We start from the raw sequence: 12,828 nt of genomic DNA, 5'->3' as shown, positions 1-12,828 counted from the left end.
TCCTTCCTTCCTTCCTTCCTTCCTTCCTTCCTCCCTCTACATCAGGTTTGAGGAACTTTGTATGTGAGTATCCATTCAAATACATAAATCAGGAGCCCCCACCAATGTGTTTTCTTTACTAGATCAATCATGGAACATATTAATTAAAAACAAAAGGCATTTCATCCAACACTTATGACCACTGATGGAAAGTAGGATAAAGACCATTAGTTTTAAGGAATATTGGTCAACAGAAGTACTTGGTTTGCACTCTTCATTCTTCACATAGCACATGACTTAGACTCTCTGTGATTCCCCGACAAAGGCTTTGAGAAGTAGAGGCACCACATAGCTGTCAGAATGTAAGCCTCATTCCTGCAATTCACATTGCAAAACATGCTTCTTTATCATCAGTGCCGTATTTTAATGTCACTGTCACATTAAATATTTGCTGTGGTGGCTTAATAAGTGACAGAGCCATAAAAGTGGAGTGAGAGCCAGCATTTTAAGTGTTTTGAATCCAAATGTGTATCCTGCTATTGAAAATACACCACACATTTAGAACTAATTTTATGCAAGCAAGGAGAGCAGGTTTATTTTTACAACCATTGAACTATGATCAGCAGGGATAATCATGAAAAGAGGCAAAAATAGGTAGCAGCAGAAATATGTTCATGTTGAAAGCAATTTCTAGCTCTGAAGTGTTATGCAGTATTTGGGCTTTTCAACAGGAGGAACATAGGATCATAGAGAAGTAAACATAATTATAAAGTAGTCTATAGCTTCACCCCTCCCTCCTTCAGCTGTTTTCTTTTTGATAAAACTTTCATCATAGCAGCTTAGAAACTGATAGAACCATGATTTCTAAGGATCATTTCTGAGGCTTTTCTTAAAGGTTAAAGAAGTGGAAATTCTGCTGTTTTTAGCCTATGTTATTGCTTGAAGTGGTGTTGCTTGGTAGTTAGAACAGGGAATTGGAACTTGGGGATTCTGAGCCCCTTGTAGGTTCAGCCTTGACTTATTCAAGGATTTGAGAAGGTAATTTAGCTTTTTTGGAGTGTGGAGAGGACAGAGAACAAGGTAAAGCAGCCTGGGTGTAAAGAAGACCTGCATTCAAGTCTTGTCTTTGTCATATGCTGAGTATGTGACCTTGGCCAGTCTCTGTGGCCCCACATAACTACAGTTAGGTTGAGAGAAGTTGCCAGCTTGAAGAGCTGGAGGGAGTCATAGGATCAGGCAGAGAGAATTTCCACCCTGGGAATTTCCTAACTCCAACCAAATCCTAGCTTCAGACTAAAATAGAAAGAAAGTCCCTTCCCACATTTAGACCAAGAAAACCCAGAACTCTAGAAAGTGTGATTAGAGAAGACCAAGTATAAAATAGCATAAATGTAGCCCTTGAAGGAATGCGTGGCAGAATTCAGGACGTAGGGTGGCAGGGACCACATATCTCGAGGGAAAGGACAGGGAAGCACAGGATGCTCCAGCAGTTTCCTACTTGAGGGGAAGGGCCCCCTACATGCCCTGCCTCACTCATTGATGCCGCCCTTCTAGTTCCAGGCACCTAGGGAGCAGTGGGAAAGAGGGAATCACAGAATTTGGGGGCTTGAAGGACTTCAGTGAAGAGTGTGTCTAACATATATCCCTGGAAAGGTATTCCTGCTACAATATATCTTCTCTACTTACCCTCTTTGTAAAGGGGCAAGGGAACAAATGTTTATTAAGTACCTACTAGGTGCCAGGTACCCTGCCAAGCCATTCCAAATATTATCTCCTTTGAGCCTCATAACAATCTTCTGAAGTAGAATCTATTATTACCCCCGTTTTACAAATGAAGAAACAGAGGCAAACAGTTTAAGTGACATGCTCAGGGTCATACAGCTAGTGAGTGTCTGAGGCTAGATTTGAACCTAGGCCTTCCTGATGCTAGGCCTAGAGCTTTATCCACTGTACCACCTAGCTACCTCTTAAGTATGAAGCTTTCCAAGGATATCCCCTTCTCCCCTTCTTCCAAGTCCATTTTACTTTTGGATTCTTCTAATCTTCAGGGTTTTCTTTTTTCCATATCAAGCCTACATTTTTCTCATTATAGTTTCTACCCATTGCTCCTAAGTGTGTCTTCTGGAGTGGAGAAGGCCAAGTCACCTCCCTTTTCCACAGGACCCTTCAAATGCCTGAAGACAGGCATAATAATCCCCCTTCCCCCAAGTCTTCTCTTCTCTAGTCTAAACATCTCTAATTCTTTCAACTGACTTTCATATGACATGGGCTGAAGGCCCTTCTCCATACTGGTCGCTCTTTTCAGGACCCTTTTGAGTTGATGAATGTCTTTTTCAATGTAGTCCCACCCACAAGCTGTCAGGGAAGAATTCAATAAGTCCTGAGAGGAGGCATACTAGAGCTACCAAGATGGCAGCCAGAAAACGCACCACATGCTGGTTGTATCTAACCTTGGTAGAACATAGTGGACCATTACATCCTTATTCCTGAAAGATTTGCCTTGCATTGAGATAATTGGTACGAGTAGCAGGAAGACATCTCAGCCATCAGTTCCTCTAGAGCAGTGATTCCCAAAGTGGGTGCCACCGCCCCCTGGTGGGTGCTACAGTGATCCAGGGAAGCAGTGATGGCCACAGGTGCATTTATCTTTCCTATTAATTGCTATTAAAATTTTTTTTAATTTTTTTAAACCCTTAACTTCTGTGTATTGACTTATAGATGAAAGATTGGTAAGGGTAGGCAATGGGGGTCAAGTGACTTGCCCAGGGTCACACAGCTGGGAAGTGTCTGAGGCCGGATTTGAACCTAGGACCTCCTATCTCTAGGCCTGGCTCTCAATCCACTGAGCTACCCAGCTGCCCCAATTGCTATTAAAATTTTAAAAAATTAATTTCCAGGGGGCTAAGTAATATCTTTTTCTGGAAAGGGCGTGGCAGGCCAAAAAAGTTTGGGAACCCCTGATCTAGAGAGACTCAGAGCGAAGAGAGTGGATTAAAGCCCTTTGGCCTAGCTTAAACCCTTCTCTTCTTCCTTTTTGCTGCACTCCCCTCTGCATTACATGTGGCATCACTCTTTCCCAGATTTCTGCTCTCTGTCGCTCTGTCTGACCATGTCTCTCTTTGTCTTACTGTCTTTGTTTCTCTATCTCTGCCTCATAAACTTCTAGGACCATTACTAGTTGGGACAGGAAGGGTTTTTCCTCAGCATGAGACATTTAGAAGGTGCTGGATGATACCTTCCTAAAGGGTTTTCTGCTCCCTACATGCCCTGCCTCACTCATTGATGCTGCCCTTCTAGTTCCAGGAGTAGAGTGGTCTTGTGGTTAAAGAGCTTGACTTGCCATCAGAAAGAATCCCAGAATCCTAACACTTCTGAGTTGGATGGGACTTGGCTGCCTCTCAAGTCCAACCAATGCCTTAAGATGAATCCCTTTATTCCTAGCCTGAGCCATAGTCCTCCACTTTGTTCCCACTCCATGGTGAGTGGGACAAAAGTACTACTTTCAAGGCAGCTCATTTCATTTTTATCCAACTCTAATAATTCAGGAAGTTTTCCCTTACCTCACACCTATGTCTGCATCTTTATAACTTCCATCTAGTATTCCTAGTTCTATCTTATGGAAGGAAGGAAGGAAGGAAGGAAGGAAGGAAGGAAGGAAGGAAGGAAGGAAGGAAGGAAGGGACCAAGTATTTATTAAGAACCCACTATATACCAGGCACTATGCTAAGCACTTTACAAATATGATCTCATCTTTAGTCCTCACAACAACCTTCTGAGGTAGGTGCTTTTATCATCTCTATTAGAGATGAGGAAACAGGCAGGCAGGATAAATGATTGTCTCAGGGGCACACAGCTAGTGTCAGATCTTCCTGACTCTAGGTCTGGTGCTCTAACCATTGTACAACCCAGCCTGGGTCAATGGCCCAAACTAATGAACAAAAGTCAAATTTCTCTTCTCCAAAGCACATTTTCTGCTACTTGAAGCCAGTTCTTCTATAGTTCTTGAAATTTCTTTTTTCCTGGGTGAAATCTCTCCAGTTTCTTCAATCTATGCTCAAATAACATAAACTCAGGGTCCTCCAGTACTCTGGCTCTCCTCTTCTGGAAACTCTCCAACTATTCAGTGTCATTTACTAGAAGTAGTGCCCAGAGCTGAGTCCAATGTGACTAGAGGTGTTCTTTAGTGTATATTGGGATTATCTACTTACTCCTGGTTGCTTTGAATCCCTCCATACCATCAGGAATCCCAGTAGTCCTTCTGGCTGCCTCTCCACACTTCTGAATGGTGCTAAGCTTGTGACCTGCCAAAACTCCCAGATCTTCTTCAGACAAACAACTATCTTACAATACCTCCCTTATCTTGTGTTTATGTCATTTATTTCTTGGATCCAAGTGTATGACTTTACATTTATCTCTACTACATTTCAACTTATCAGAGTCATCTCAAGGTTCTTCTCTGACAAGATATTTTGGGATACTGACATTCCACAGTTGAGCTAAAATGACCTGTTTTCTGTTCCTGACCCACATACTCTATCTCCAATTGCCATGGCTTTGGCCACTCTTTCCCCAGTGCCCAGAGATCAGCCTATCCTTACCTTGCCTTGTAGAATTTCATTTCCTTCAAGTCCTACCTCAAAGGCCACCTTCTACATGGATCCTTTCTTGAGCCCTCAGCCACTGGTGTCTTCCTCTTCTCTTGAAATAATCTTGTATGCATTTTATGCCTGTTTTATATGTCCACGTACATAAACCCCCATTTAGGCATGCATACATGTTCTTTCCACAATCTATATTGTTGAAGGCAAGAATCATTCTATTTTTATCTTTGTATCTCCATCATGTAGCATAATAATTGGCACATAGTAGTTACTTCAGCACTATTTAATCAGAGGCAACAAACGGGGTATCTTGGATAAAAAGTTGACGCCAGAGTTAAGAAGACCTAATTCAAATCCTGCCACAGACTCTGACTTAATTGTATGACCCCTAATGACTTCCCTCATTTAACTTTTCTCAGCCTAGTTTCTACATCTATAAAATGGGGCAAATAATAGTATCTACTTCACAGGGATGAAATTAGGATCAAACAAGATAACTTGAAGACCTTTAAGTGTTCTAAAATGCTATTGTTATTAAGACTTATTGCTTGATTAAAATAACTTTGTATATCTTTTTGTGCATACTTTGTATTTGCTTTTCCATGCATGTGTTATTTCTCTTCTCGTGCCTCAAATAGAATATAAGCTCCTTGAGGTCAGGATTATTTTATTTTTTGCCTTTTCATCCTCAGCATGTAGCACAGGCCCTTATTCACAGAAGGAGCTTAATGAATACTTATTGAATCACTTCAAATAGAAGGCATTGATTAGTCCCAATTTGTGTCAGGGAAAGGAATTTTCATACTGAGAGCTCCCTGAACCAACAAGATCATAGATCCAGCATCTGCATGTCTGTGTATTTCATGCCTAAGATGGGGATGTTTCTTAGAAGTTAAAAACTTTATGCAACAACTAATGTCAGAAAAAAACCCTTCTGTTCCCTTATTCAGCCAAGAATGTCTTTGACTATGAGTTCAAATCTAGCCTTCTACATTTACCAGTTATGTGAACCTGAGCAAATCACTTAACTGCTTCATGCCTCAGCTTCCTCATCTGTAAAATAGGGATAATAACAGCACCTACCTCAGAGGACTGTTTTGAGGATCAAATGAGATATTATTTGTAAGTCACTTTGCACAGGGATTGGTTGATAGCAGGTGATTTATGTATATATACATATATACACACACATGTACATATATATACATATGTATACATATATTATGTATATAACAAGGAAATATATTATATAGAGACAATAATATAATGAGATATATAGTATCTCCTAATTTTTTCCTACATTCCTACTTTTCTTCCCTCCTTCCTTCCTTCCTTCCTTCCTTTCTTCTTTAATTCCTACTTTCCTTCCTTCTTCCCTCCCTTCCTTCCTACCTTCCTCCCTTCCTTCTTTCCTTTCTGGAAATGACCCCATTAAGAGTCAAAGAGCTACCCCATGGACTTCCTCATGAGCCCACGTGCACAGGCCGAATGTTGGCCTCCCAATTCTAGGTGTCAAAAGAACACCTGAGAATACTGTTCAGTGACCCAGCCTGTGTGTATTATTTCTTGGCTGCCTTTCATGAAAAGAGTAGGCATGAGGTGGGCTCTTTGTTTGTTTGTTTTAAATACCCCAGAGTGCTTTCCCCTCTCCCTGCCTGAGGCTTTGATCCTGCCTTTCTGTTTGAAGGTAGGGTGGGAGTTTGGGGAGGTTGGAGGGTGGCCACAGATCTCTGAGCATGACCTAGTTCCTACCTAGTTCCTGGACATTTTTAGCCAGTTTGATGTTGCTGTGTAAAGTGGCCCACGGGGAATGTATTGGACGCTCTTCAAAAGCCATTTCTTTTCCAGGTTCCCTTTAAGCCGCTCTTGCCAAGTCTCATCATGAAATTTGTGGACACACTTGGGTTTGCCTGCAGCCATGGGAGCAGCCTGGAGTCCTCAGTGACTTGGCTGTTAACCTGGATGAAGCATCACTTGGTGTTGGCCATTGGGGCCCTCGTAGGGTGCATCCCATTCTCCTTGCTTCTCTCTTTTGCCTGTTGCTTTCATCTAGGTGGCTGGCATTCTCATTGTCCAGTTGCCAGACTGACAGCTTAGTCATATGGCTCATTCTGGAAGAAAGAAACAAGCTTCCATCCTGCCTTATGAGCAGATATACTTTGAGCTGTGCAGAAATCCTGTAAGGCTGGGTCTCTAATTTGTTCACAGTTCATTTTGTTTCCTTTTCATTGGAAAAAAAAAAAAAAGAATGTTTTCAAGGCATGTATAAGATTCTACTGGTCTCTGCCATTTACTACTTTCCAAATTCTCAAAGTCACTTGTAAATAATCGACAAATATTTCTGAATACCTACTGTGTGCTGGACACTGGGCTGAGCACTGGGGTTATAAGTACAAAGAAAGAATGACTCCTCCCTGCAAGGAGCTTACATTCTAATGGGGGAGATAAGTCCAAATAATAACTACAAAAATAACAATAAGGTCCACAAAGCATTATATATGCACATATATATGTTACATTTATAAATATGTATACATATATTTAAATCTCATCCTTACAACAGCTCTGGGAAATAGATTATCTTTATTTGACAGATGAGGAAACTAAGTTTGAGAGAAATCATGACTTATTACTCAGGGTTATATAGCTAGTAAATGTGTAAGAAGATAGGATTGGAACTCAAGTCTTTCTGACTCCCAACCAGAGGGGCTCTACCCACTATCCCACCTACCTGCCTCTAGAAAAATTATTGCTGTTTTTGTTCAATTGTTTTTCCTTTGTGTTTGATATTTCATGGTCCCATTTGGAGTTTTCTTGGCAGAGATACTACCTTGGATCGCCATTTCTTTCTACAGGTCATCTTACAGATAAGGAAACTGAGACAAACTGGGTTAACTGGCTTGGCCAGAGTCACATAGCTGGGAAATGTCTGAGGCCAGATTTGAACTCAAGAAGATGAGTTTTCTCGACTCCAGGCCCAGGACTCTATGCACTTTACAACCTAGCTGCCCTATAGATTAAGGATATGGAGCATAAATTTATAGAAATCTTTTGGGGCAAGTTTATGAGTAGCTCAAAATTTACTATATTTTCATTAAAAAAAATTAAAAATTTGGGGGCACCTGGGTGGCTCAGTGGATTGAGTGCCAGGCGTAGAGATGGGAGGTCCTGGGTTCAAATCTAGCCTTAGACACTTCCTAGCTGGGTGACCCTGAGCAAGTCACTTACCCCCCCATTGCCTACCCCTTCCCACTCTTCTGCCTTAGAATCAATATATAGGATTAATTCTAAGACAGAAGGTAATGATTTAAAAAATTAAAATTTTAAACATAGCCAATGATTTTCCAAAGGCATATTAGTTGTTCAAAAGGATATTTGGAGACAGGTGAGACCTTCCATATTATAGAAAGCTGCCCCTTCATCTTAGAGGTGGAGAAATGGAGGCCCATGGGGTGTAGTGACTTACTTTTAATACCTAATAAGTAACAGAGTCGGAATTTGGAGCCAAGAGAGACGTCCAAACAATATTTAGCAAAGCAATAACCAAGAGTCGTCAATGGAAAGCCATAGGATGTGCTAAAAAAAATCATGAATGGAACATTTTCTTTCAGGAATCATCCAACTCACTCATTTGTTTCTTGGAATCCCTATTGGGTTCTTCCCTTCAAATTCCACACCTAACCTACAAATGCTTACATTGTCCACAACTTGATCCTTCTTTTCTCCAGCCAGAGTATTGAGTGTCCACACAAAGCTCCACCAGATCCCTAGATGGGGACCCCTGGAAACCGTAGACAGAGAGGGGATGCTAGATAGCAGACAGAGAAAGACACTCTCAATGTCTGAGCATCCATGATATGAAAGGGAATATTTTATTCTCTTTGTCTATTTTAAGTTAATCAATCAGGCACTTAAAGTACCCCTACTTAACAAAGAGAGTTCACACTTAGTCATTAACACTTAGTTAGTCCTAAAGACCACAAGCATTACCACCACCACCACCACCACCCCGGCAGTGTGAGGCAAATTGAGAGACTTTGACTGTTTCCAGAGATGTGATAGACCAGCCCACAGTGAAAGGAAGGAGAAACCAGGGAGATAGGAAGTGACATGGAGAAAACTGCTTATAAAAGCCAGCCAAGGGCATTCTTCATTCCTTCTACTGCCCTGGTGGCTCTTGCTGATTGAGGACTTCTGCATTGGTGTCTCTGCATTGGAGGGTCTTCAGCATTGGAGGGATTCTATAGCCTTGGTGGCTCTTGCTGAGGGAGGACTTTTGTGTTGGTGTCTGCATTGGAGGGATTCTTCTGCATTGGACTTCTGCTTTGGAGATTTATTCTGTGCTGGTAAGACTCTTGTTGAAGAGAGTCCTGGGACTCCTGGTTGGACATCGGGAACCGAGGGAACCTTTGTTGGAGTTGAGCTGGATTTCTTCAGATTAGTAATTATAGAGTATTTAACTAGGCAATATTTTCTACTTCCTTCCTACATTTCCCTCTTTACTATCTCTACCCTGTTGTAATAAAGCTACTCAAACTAACATACTCATGGTTTAATTTTTAATTTTTACAAATGGCAACCACAACAATCTTTTTTTTTAACTCATAAATTTAGTTAAACCTTTTTTAACCCTTACAATGAACAATAATGAGAGCAGAAGCTCAGAGCAGCTAAGAGGCAGAGGTGGCCAAGCTTGCTGGATAAACTGATTGATTTGGACAATCCAGTCAAGAGCTCAGTTTAGGGAGAAAATCAAACCATTCCAAAAGCTGTTTTTGCCTGAAGCAGATCAAATCAAGTAGAAAGAGTAACCTACTATGGAGGAAAAGTATTGGATTTGTAGCCAGAATCTTAGGTTCAAATCTTGATTCTCTCTGATGTTGGGTAAGTAACTTAACATCTCTGGGCCACATCTATAAAATAAGAAGTTAGACCAGATGGCCTCTAAGGTTGCCCCTATCCAGCATAAATCTCTGGTACGAAATTTAGCAGTCAGAAATTTCACAGATGTGTTCTTTGGCACTTACTAATTGTGTGACCATGAGGAAGTCAAATTAACCTCAGCCTCAGTTTCTTCTTCTTATTGAATTGAATCTTTAGAATCTATAACATTGGTATAATCATGGCTGTAGTATTTAATTCACAGAGTTGTGAGAATATGTATCAAAATCCAGTCTTAGATGTATAAATACCAGTTATCATCATTATTACTTTATTCATCTTATCTTTTTTGGGGGGACACAATTCAGACAGAAATAATCTGAGGATAAATTGCTATAAACAGTCCTGGATTTATTGCCAAAAAAGAGCTGATTTCCAATCCAGCCTCAGAAATTTACTGGTTAGTCATTTACTGGATGACTTTCTTGGTCTCAATTTTCTTATCTGTAAAATGGAATAGCAGTACCTACCTCACAAGATCAACAAAATCAAATGGAAAAATACATATAAACTTCTTTACAAATCTTAGAGGGATACATAAACATTAACTTATATTTACATATTATATAAACATATAATATGTAAAGCATTAAAGCTATTTATATTTTATATATTATTTTTATATTGGAAAGTGTGTAGAATATTTCACAGGTAGATAAAATGACAGCATTTTTCAATTAAAATATTAGAATATAAACTTCTATGGCCTCAGTGAATTATCATTATTATTTTAATTGCTTTCAGAGCTACTCACTCTGGTTTGTATCTAGCCTCCTAGTCTGGCTTCTTTCTGTTCATAGGGAAGCAGAGAACATGATGGTTTCCTAGGCTGGGGTCTTCCTGCCTGCAAGGAGAAGCTATCCCACCGTGTACCAGTTTCCCAGGCTGACCTCATCTCTTTTTCAGGGGGCCTCTTTCTGCCTGTAGAGGACGGAAAGACACCATTCCCTCGTGTTCTCTTTGCTATCTCCTTGCCTAGTCTGCCTGCAAGAATAGGAGAGAAATGCCATTCCATCAGATCCCTGGCACTCTCCCCCACCCCCAACATGAGCTTCCTGACACCCTGAGAGGACTCTACCCTGAGGCCAAACCCCCAGTGATATTAATAATCCATGTGAACTCATTAACAAACTCCCACCCAGTCATAGCCTTCCCATCCCAGTGATTCTGAACCCCCTGTCATTATTCCAACCCCATTTTCCAGCCCCCACTTGTCTGCTCCCTTATTTCCATCCCCCTGAACTCACTCCCTCCAATCTCCCACTCTAAAACGATCTTCCACTGAGCTCTTTGGATTTCTTGTTCCGTAGATAAGAAACTTATTTTCACGTTTTATCTTTATCTTTCCTTCTCCTTTCTTCTTCTGGCTTTCACTAAGACACCACCTCCCTGACGACCCTTTCTACCACCGTTCACACTTTCACTCATTCTCCTTGATTTACTGATGGGGTGGGTGTGTGTGGGGGTGAGGGGTTGGAATAATCCTTGCTTCCTATTGACACTTCCAAGCTTACCCTCTACCACCATGGCTCACCAGCCTCTCTTTAGAGTTTCACTCAATCTGGTTCCCCACCCAATGACAATTCTGCTAGCTCCAGAATATCTCCCTTCTTGCCCCAAAGAGACCAGTTCCTGCTTTACAGTTTCTCTCTCTTCCATCAATTCTTGCCTTCACCCCAGGGAATTCTGGTCCACATATTGCTCCTCTCAGTTCTTCCATCTACTCACCTCCTATGACCCACTCTCCTACCCTATCTGATGCCCACAGAGATGGCCATACCCTTGATCTTGCCATCATCCACAAATGTACCACTTTCATGTTTATGAACTCTGCAGTTTCCTTATCCCAATCAACCAACCAATCAACCGATATCAATGATCAAACATAGACAGCCCATTAGGCTCTGTGCTCAGCATTCAAAAGAGGGGCAAATGCTAGCAGCTCACTTTCTAATGAATCACAACCTGCTCTTATTTCTCCTCCCCCTTGGCTTTGCCACTCCAGAGCCTGTAGAGAATTAAGAAGGACGGAGAGGCTGTGACGTAGATGGCCTCCTCAGACAGTTTATCTTTGCAGAAATGGTCAGAAGCCATAAAATGCAGTCTGGTGAGGTTTGTGAAAAATCCAGTGCACTCATTCAGTTCTTGTAGGATCTTTTTGGAGAGCTATGTGGCAACATGCAGTAAAAATGACTCAAATGATCATATCCTTCAACCCAATAATTCCATTCTTGGTAGTACATACTGAAACTGAAATGAAAAACCAAAGGAGGGTTCTGGTTTGGGAGCCAGAATCTCGGGTTGAATCCTGGCCTCATTATTTCCCATGACTTTGGACAAATCAATAAATTCCTCCAGGCTTTAGATTCCTTATTTGTAAAATGGCGGGTGGGTGGAGTAGATGGCCTCTAGAATTCATTCCAGCTCTAAATTTATGATTCTATTTTAACATGGTAACAATAATTGGCTCTTTTGAAAGCCTAGAGGGCAGTATAATGACCCATAAGGGCCACCTCTCCTTCAGGAAGTTTATTTTAGATGTAAAGTTCCGAGTTTAGTCATAATCATTCCAAGCCTCCAGTTAGAACATTTCCTCACTTCTAGGCAGAGAGCTGACCCCATCTACCTAATCTTATATTTATATTTATCTCTAATCAACCTCCAGATTCTTTGTGGTTGAGACAAAATTAAGTTTACTGGAAATATTTGCATAATGATACAAATACTATATTGTAAGTGTTTGTGGGTAGGCAGGCATTGGAAGGAGAAGTTGAGGAAAAATTAACATTTTCTTGGGACTTCCTTCTGTTTGGGTTGTTCCCTCTGAGATGCCTATAGAGTCAGTCAAGAAACATTTTTAAGATTAATTAATTAATTGATTTAGAACATCTTTCCATGGTTACATGAACCATATTCCTTCTGTCCCCTCCTCCCACTCCACCCCCCATAGACAATGAGCAATTCCACTGGATTTTACACATGTCATTGATCAGGACCTATTTTCATATTATTAATATTTGCATTAGGGTGATCACTTAGAGTCTACACCCCCAATCATATCCCCATCAACCATGTGATCAAGCAATTGTTTTTTCTTCTGTGTTTCTACTCCCACAGTTCTTTCTCTGGATGTGGATAGCTTATTTCTCATAAGTCCCTCAGAATTATCCTGAATTATGGCATTGATGCTAGTAGAGAAGTCCATTACATTGGATACCACAGTGTATCCATCTCTGTGTATAAGGTTCTCCTGGTTCTGCTCCTTTCACTCTGCACCAATTCCTGGAGGTCATTCCAGTTCACATGG

Source organism: Gracilinanus agilis, chromosome 3, assembly GCF_016433145.1.
Source record: "Gracilinanus agilis isolate LMUSP501 chromosome 3, AgileGrace, whole genome shotgun sequence".
Classification (NCBI taxonomy): domain Eukaryota; kingdom Metazoa; phylum Chordata; class Mammalia; order Didelphimorphia; family Didelphidae; genus Gracilinanus; species Gracilinanus agilis.
Note: the sequence above shows the minus strand (reverse complement) of the source record.